The following is an 8,795-nucleotide window of genomic DNA, read 5'->3' on the forward strand; positions in this document are numbered from 1 at the left end:
TATTTAAAATTAATGGTTAGTTGCATTTTCCATTTAAAGACGATCCCTCCTCTTCTGCCTTGCTTGTGTTTTCAAGATTGATGTGATATCACCTTAAACCTTCCTCCAGAGAAATAAGAAAGAGAGTATTTGTGTCCAAATTAACTGCTGTCAGTCAGTTCTGACTCACAGTGAGCCACCTTTGGTTTTCTGAGGCTGCAAACCTAACTGAAGCCTGCCCCTTGTTCTGCTCTGGAGATGATGGTGGATCTGAACCTGTGGAGATGCGGGTATTTGGGTCACCAGATCCCACATGTGTTAGAGCTTTATCTTGAGTTTCTGCTTGCGGCTAAAGCATCTGCAATTTAATTTCAAAGATAATTGGAGAGAATTTACAACTCTGGTGAGAATTGACAGAGGTTTATTAGATCACCATTATAATTTCTGAGAATGTCTATGTTATTACATTACAGGTATTTCTGGTGAGAGATGAAACATTTGCTATAGTCCATGTTTGAAGCATAGTTGGTCTGAAGAGGTAACTTTTTTTTTTTTTTTAAATGAGATTCCAGAGAGATGTAAAAGTCAAAGGTCTCCTTTCTGGGTTCTTAACCAAATATCATACAAAGTGGAGGGCCAGTGAAAGAGAAGAAAACCATCAACGATGTAGGTTGACCTGGGAACTGGAACAATCAGTTGTTTAAGCATAGTAGAGATTGTGCGGGTGATTCAGAATAGAGCAAGGTTGGATCTGTTGTATAGTGAGTTGCTGTGAGTCATAGTCAACTCTACTGGACCTAAAAATAACAAGAAGAACTCTTTGAACAAGAAACAGAGAAATTTACAGTTTATGACCAATTTTATGTTGATTCCCAAGTACATGCTTATTCATAAGTAGTTGACTCCTAAATGTAAATATATGTTTACACATTGTACAGTTTATTGTCAGAAATTTTAGTCAACACTGGAGGAAGCAAAATAAGCTTTATGAAGATATGTACAATAAACAATGAGCTACCCAGATATTAGCAATGAATATATGTTTTCTTTTTCTTTTTTTGATGTTTTCTTTTTCCTTATCTGCACCAGAGGCTTTTTTTTGAAATTTTATAATAGATGCAATTATGATGAAACTATCAAAAGCCTCATTTACAATTCTTCTTTTGTTTTTGGACCATCTGTCATAACCAAAATGAAATTCAACTATCATTATTGCAGTCTCATCTGCTAAAAAAAATACTTTTGTACATCCTAAATGGCAGTTAAAAATCTCTGTGAGGAATTGAAATTTGATCTTTTATAGCAACAGTAAATACAATGTATTCTCAGAATGCTAAATTGTCTGTGACTATTCAGACAACACATTGAATTCATACCAATTGTCATCCACCCAGGAGTCAAATGTCATATTATGGTACTGGTACAGGAACAATGGAACAAATGGAGTGTATTATAATAAGTGTGGACTTTTTTCCTAATCTATTTATATGCTTTTAATATTATATCGATATTTAGATCTAAATCAAGCATTGAATAGTTCTGTCAGACTGTATCATAAACATAATTCATGCTTATTTATATTCTGATTATAGAAACAACTTTTTAGTGATAATGAATTAATTCTCCACCCTTTTAGTAAGGGCTAAATGGATTTAAAATAAAAAGAGGCATTAAATCAAGAAATTAGTTCCATCTTTCAAGTACTTATACAAATAATATCAAATTTATGTTAACGAATGCTCCTTAGAAATGATCTAATGTGTAGTTCATGAAAATGTGAATTTCACGTGTTTTTTTCCCACAGAAATATATTTCAATAGCAATAATAACTTGTTAGTTTATCAATAAATAACCAGAGACTTGAACTGCACAAAGAGTCATAGATGTATAGCAAAAAATGCTCTAAAATATTACATAGTCTCTGAAGGACATATATATATTCTTTGGTTAATAGTGTGATAATATGAAACTGCTATCTTGAGTCTCTGTATTGACAAAATAGTTCAATGTAAATTTTAAAAGTTACTTAATTTATTAATGAATTTGTCATTAATTAAGGTAATTAATAATATTGGTAATGATGTTGATATAATTAAAATCAGTATCTTCTTTTTATAAACACAGAAAATATTTTACCGACATTTTTGGTGGATTCATTTTCCCAGTACTTTAATAGTGATTTTATTTATGAATGAATTAACAGTTCAGGGTTAATAATCATGGCATAAGAAATTATAATACACTGCCTAATGATCTCCCCTCAATCTGAGAGCATATTGATTGCTGTATTTCCTATTCAGTAGAATTATATTAAACATTTATAGAAATGAAATTAAAGATGTAAAATCTGAGCAAAAAGGCAACAAATCAATATGGTATTATAAGCTTATCACTAATTTAAGATTTAAATGACTCATTATTTGGATGATGACCTGCCTTGCAACTTGTTGTTGTTAAGTGCTGAGTCATAGATGACTCATAGCGACCCTTGTGAACAAAAGACCTGAATACTTGCGTAACTTTCATTGTTTCTTCAAGTTCATCCGGAGGCAAGCTATTTCAGAAATGGATGCCACTCCAAAAATCTAGAAAAATTATGTATTTAGGACCAAATTTTCCTTGTCATTTAAAAATACAATTCTGTCCACTTCAAAGCCTTCAAAATTTTCTCACCAGTATGGTAGCTTGGGACTGGTCCTCCTCAGAGGCAAGGATGGTGAAACTTCTCACATACTTTGGGCATGTTGTTATCAGGCCTTAGGTCTTGGGAAAATACTCTATGCTTGGAATAGTAGAGTCATCTAAAGAGAGGAAGACACTCAAAGAAATACACTGACACAATGACAGAAGCAATGAGCTTAAGCATGGCAGAGATTGTGAGGTTGGCACAGATAGGGCAAGGGTTTGATTTGTTTTTCTTGTTGTAGCTATGAGTTGGAGTCAATTATATGGCCTCTACTACAAAAATAACCACTTTGTGGAAAAGAGACCTGGTGAATTACTTCTATAAAAATCAAGGCAAAAAACCAAACCAAACCATGCAACCGTAAGGAGCAGAATGAACTTGGTGGCAATGGGGTTGTCTTTCAATACTCAAATTTTATCCGACCCCTGACATTCCTTGGTTTGTGCACACATATGTTCACTTTTGGGAAGTGGTTATGCCTGTGACTATGCTCATCACTATCAATATTCACCATGTTAAACCCTTCCATCCAATATTATCATACACTTTTACAGATACCCTAAATACCCTCTCTCTATTTATTCCTTTTCTTGATTTCACAGTTCACATTGTATAAAAAGAATAAAGGCAACATGGAGAAGGCCAAGTCTTACCTCTAATGACTCCACAAAGGGAAACGATTCCCATGAATAACACCCACAGTAAAAAACTGATTACTGTTGGTCAGACATTACCCTCAATTCTGCTGCACTTACTTCTACTAATTACTTGGCCCGAAATTCATCGCAAATGACCACACAAACTTTACAAAAATCCTTTTTTTCCCCCCACATCATTTTTTCCCTTTGTTTTGGCTTCTTGATGCTCTAGTGCAGTTTTCAGAGACATCCATTTTGGTTTTTTCCTTTATCTTTGGCCTTTGTAATGACCTTTTGCTCTTTTCATGGACAATACCCTTGATGTCACTGCACAATTCAACTGGTTTTTAATCATTTGTGTTCAATGCCTCAAACTTATTCTTAAGATGATTTTAAATTCAAGTAGGAGAGACTCAAAGTTGTATTTTGGTTCATTTGGACTTATTTTCATTTTTTCAGAGTCAATTTGAGTTTGGCAAATCAGAAATTGATAGTTGTCCCATAGTCAGCATGTGGACAGGCTTTCACTACTGATATTGAGCTTCTTCAATGATTCTTTCCACTGATATAGTCAGTACGATTCCTGTGCATCAGGCCCACATGTAAAAACACTGTGCGTTGAGTGTATAAATTAGTGAATAGTTGGTTCTTTACAAAGAAACTTACTGAGAATTTAAAAATATGCTTTGCTAATATTAACTCATTAGAAGCAGGAGTGACATCCACTTCCATAATAGCTTACCTCCGGAAACCATATGAACTTGGAGAGGGGATGAAAGACACATAAGTTTTGTTCATAGGGTCACTATGAGTTGCCTATGACTTGACGGCACTTAACAACAACAACAAGAACAATATTAACTCATGTTTAATGCCAATCAGGGCCTGGTGGGCTGGCCTGGATATTTATGGATGAGTCCCAACTGAGTCTTTCATTTGGAGGCTCATGTGTGAAGCCATTGGATTCTAAGAGGTCGATGCTTCTTGTTTTTGGTTGAAGGTCAGGTATGGACTGTTTGGTTGTTTTTATTTCATTCGTAACCATTTGTGAGATGATTGGATTTGCTGGATTTGGCTAACGATGAGATGTGGTCTGGAGACTTCTTGTTTGGAGCCAATCCGGGCCTGGTGCACAGGCTTGGGTATTTAAAAGTCATTTGGACCCCAGGGTCTGGTATTAATTTTATTTGGAATGAATATTCTTCTAAGTGATCAGCACTGGTCTGTCATTTGCTGTACTGAGGTAACTTGGGGTTGCTATGATACTGAATATTTTGCCACTGGTGTGTCAGATGCTATAATGAGTCCACATGGTATGCAGTGTTTGATGGAGCTTTCCGATTAAGACAGGCTTCGAAGCAGGAGTGACATCCACTTCCTAATCAACACGCCTTTGGAAATTCTCTATGAACTTAGAGAAACTATAATTGTTGTAGAGCAGGATTCAGGTCTTTCATTCATAGAGTCACTGTGAGTTATGCTAAACTTGATGGCACTTAACAACAACAACATACAACTCAGGATCTCTGGTGTAGTGGCAAGAAGCTGTGCTCAATCACAAAGGCACATGGTTCGAGGCCATCAGATGCTCCTTGGAATAGGATGGGCAACCTCCCGTGCAATTAACTGCCTCTGAAAACCTGTCAGAGTGTCCACTATGGGTCATTTCTGACTCTATAATACACAACAAAAACAACTGTTAACAAAGCAAATACAAGAATTAAAATACATAAAGAAGATTAATACACAATGACATTGTAAATCAATCACAGAAATGTAAAAACAAAGAATCTTTTTAGGAAACACATCAACTCTGAGACTGAATGATTATCCCACTTCACTATATAAAATAATCAATTTATCTAATGAATAGCTAACAAAAGTACTTAGTCCTTGAAAATTGACATTTTAAAACCAAGGTTCAATAAAATATTTATAAATGAAAATAAATCCTGAGTAGAATATTTTTCATATCTCAATAAATAAAAAGTAGGAAAATAAGAAAGATGATAACAAATGGTAGGAAAAAAAGAAAGCTGTGTAATAGTGGGCATAGATCAATGGTGACTAATTTTATAATGCACAATGTAAGGGAATGACCTTATGAAACACAAGTGAATAAAAAAATTTTAAAAAGTAAATAATTTTTTCAAGAAAGAAGAACATAAAGAAAAACAAAACAAAACAAAAAACAAACGAAAAAACAAAATGGAATCATTATCCAGTGGTCTGGACAATGAATCAGAAAGATCAAGAAGAATTGATGTTTTTAAAATTGTGGTGTTAGCAAAGAGAAGTGAATATATCATAGCCAAATGAACAAACATTTATCTTGGAAGAAATAAGACAGTATGTTCTTGAGAGATAACTATGGTGAGACTTTGTCTCATGTACAAGGGGTCAATCCTTAAAAAAAGACATTCAGCTTGGAAAAGTAGATCATCAAAGGAATGGAATACATTCAACAAGATTTATTGATATTGTTATTGTTACAGCACAATGGACTGAAACATGGTGGAGATTGTGAGTGGCACTGAAGAGACCAACATTTCACTCTATATAACATAGGGTCTCTATGAATCAGAGTCAATTCTATGGTAGCTAACAACATCATATGGTCTTCTTCGACCTAGATTTCCCCCCCCCACACACACTTTACACTGGACTTAGAATTTCACCAGTCCCAAAGCTCAGGCCTAAATTCTAGATACATTTGTTCACTTTTAAAATTTATTTAAATTTATTTTCATGTTTTAGATTGTTCCCCCAAACAATCCTCCATGCCCATTCTGCTTCACATCACCAATATACACAATGTCTTGTATTCCCTTTTTGCTTTTAGTCCCGCAGAAATGAGAGAAATCATATATGTGCAGTATAGCTCCAATGGCCTTGAACTGTAAGACAGTCTATTTAGAGTCTTGTCCTGATGAATGATAACTCTCTTTATTTGCTAGGCTCAAATAGCTTATTGCTTCTTTTATAAAGCAGTGAAAAGAAAATGTAAGACTGTCAGGAAACAATAAAAGCTAAAACCTCTTTCTATAGTTCTTTTATTCCTACTCAAATGAATTTCAAACAGTAATAAAATATAACTTGCACTAGTTTTAAAACCATTTTGAAATATTTTGTGGGTTTTCCCCCCAAATTATTTTAGTATATGAAATAGAATTCTTCAAAAGGAAAGAATAATTATATGTTAAATCTAAAACTTTCTTTCTCAAATTTCTCTTTAAGACTACCAGAAAATGGAATCAAAATATAAAATATGCATGTTATTGTTGTTAGGTGCTATCAAGCTGACTAAAACTCATAGCAACTCAATGAACAACAGATAGGAACTTTGCTTTGTTCAACAACAGTTATGAATTATGCAATGTTCCCATGTTCTCTATACTGTTCAAGCCCACTGTGACAGTCATGGTGTCAATCCAATTTGTTGAGGGTCTTTCTCTCTTTTTCTGACCCTTCACTTATCATAGTATCTACTAGGCCAACAGAGCTCTCTCTATGTTGTTGTTTTTGTTAAGTGCAGTCAAGTTACAGACAACTCATCGTGACTCTATGAACCAAAGACCTGAACACTTGTATAACTTTCATTATTGTTGGCCCAGTGGATAGAAAGTTATGCTACCAAACCAAAGGTGGGTGATTTTAATCTGCTCACCTCAGGCCTGGTTTTAACTGTTTTTGGTCAAATAGTCTTCTAAGTGGTATAGCACTGGCCTTTCAATTGACAGTAGAGAGGTAACTTGTGGTTGCTGTGATGCTAAACACGGTGACACTGATGTGCCAAATGTGATAATGGTCACCCATGGTGGACAGTGTTTGGTGGAGCACCCCGATTAAAACAAGCTTGAAAGCAAGAGTGACATCCATTTCCAAAATAGCTTGCCTCTGGAAACTCAATGAACTTAGAGAAATTATGAAAGATACTAGTGTTCAAGTCTTTCATTCATAGGGTCATTATGAACCATCTACAACTATGGCACTTAACAACAACAGCATACTTATACTTCAGTATACTAGTGTTTTAAAATAAAATACTATATTAATAAGACTGAAAGTTTGTCATGATAATTTAGTGAGGCAAGTGTTGGCCAAGCATTGAAATTTTTCTGGTTCAAACTCATCATGTGTTCTAAGATGGAAAGATGAGGTTGCTCTTGCAAATACATTGTTTGTTTTTAGGTGCTGTCGAGTCATGCATGAACAAAAAATCTAAACCCTGTCCTATCCTGTGCCACTCTACCATCACTATACCTTTCCAAGGATGATGTTCTTCTCCAAAGAGTAGCCTCTCTAGCAACATGCCTGAAGTATGTGAGATGAAGCTTTGCCATCTTTGCATGCAAGGAATACTCTGCCTGTACTATCTCCAAGACATAGCTGTTTATTCTTTTGGCAGCCAAGGGATATTCAGTACTCTTCTCCAAAATCAGAGTTCAAAGGCATCAATTCTTCTTCTGTAATTCTTGTTCATCATCCAGCTCTCAGCTGATTGAAAAGACCATGGCTTTAATCAGGCCTCAGTCTTCAACTGTTATCTTTGCTCCTCAGTTATTCAGAGACTCCTGACTGTTGAATTTCCCAGTCTCCTGGTCTCCTGACTGCTGACATTAAGGGTGCTGATTCATGATGCTGCCTATCAATCAGTCCAGTGATGAGAATTTTGCAAAGATGTACAGCTTAGGAAATCTTTAGTGGCAGCTGCTAGGTTGTAATTGCTTTGATGGGAATGGATATTTTGATTTTGTTTGTTATAGTCAAACTAAGATACTTCATGCTGAATTTCTTAAAATATATTTTAAATTTTTTTAAACCTGAACATTAAAAAAAAAACCAACCCATTACCATTGTGGACAAAACTAATCTTTAGGTTGAATCTTTATATAACAATTGCTTAGCCTTGTAAATGTCATTGAAAATGTTCTACGGATGTCAGCAATAACTACCAGAGGTAATGACCTCTTTTCTTCCTTTGTCTTTCATCCTTCTAACATTTGATGCTATTTTCATATTCTTGATTACTGAAAGCAAACCTCCTTTGGAGTTTTGTGAAACCATACAGAAAATTCATTCTTATACAAATTCACTTTTTTACCTATTTGCTATATATGGATGTCTGTTATAAATTTACTTTTGGTCTTCTGCTTTTCATATTTTTCTTAGGTGGCCTTGACTACCTGCATAATTAAAAACATTATTGAAACATAATATTGGAAGCAGGAGTGGCATCCACTTCCTAAGCAACATGCCTCGGGAAACTCTATGAACTTTGATAAATGTATATAGTTATAGAAAGGCTTCAAACCTTTTGTTCATTGGGTTTGCTATGAGTCACATTTCACGGTAATCAGCAACAACAATAAATATATAAAAAATGTCTGCTATAGGACACGCAGACAAACAGAAAGGGCAACCTAGGCAGAACTATCAAGTATGGAAATACAAAGGAGGAGGAACAGTTGTAAGCAGACCCTAGTGATTGG

Source organism: Elephantulus edwardii, unplaced genomic scaffold (assembly GCF_000299155.1).
Source record: "Elephantulus edwardii isolate Elephantulus edwardi_28Jun2011 unplaced genomic scaffold, EleEdw1.0 scaffold00001, whole genome shotgun sequence".
NCBI lineage: Eukaryota > Metazoa > Chordata > Mammalia > Macroscelidea > Macroscelididae > Elephantulus > Elephantulus edwardii.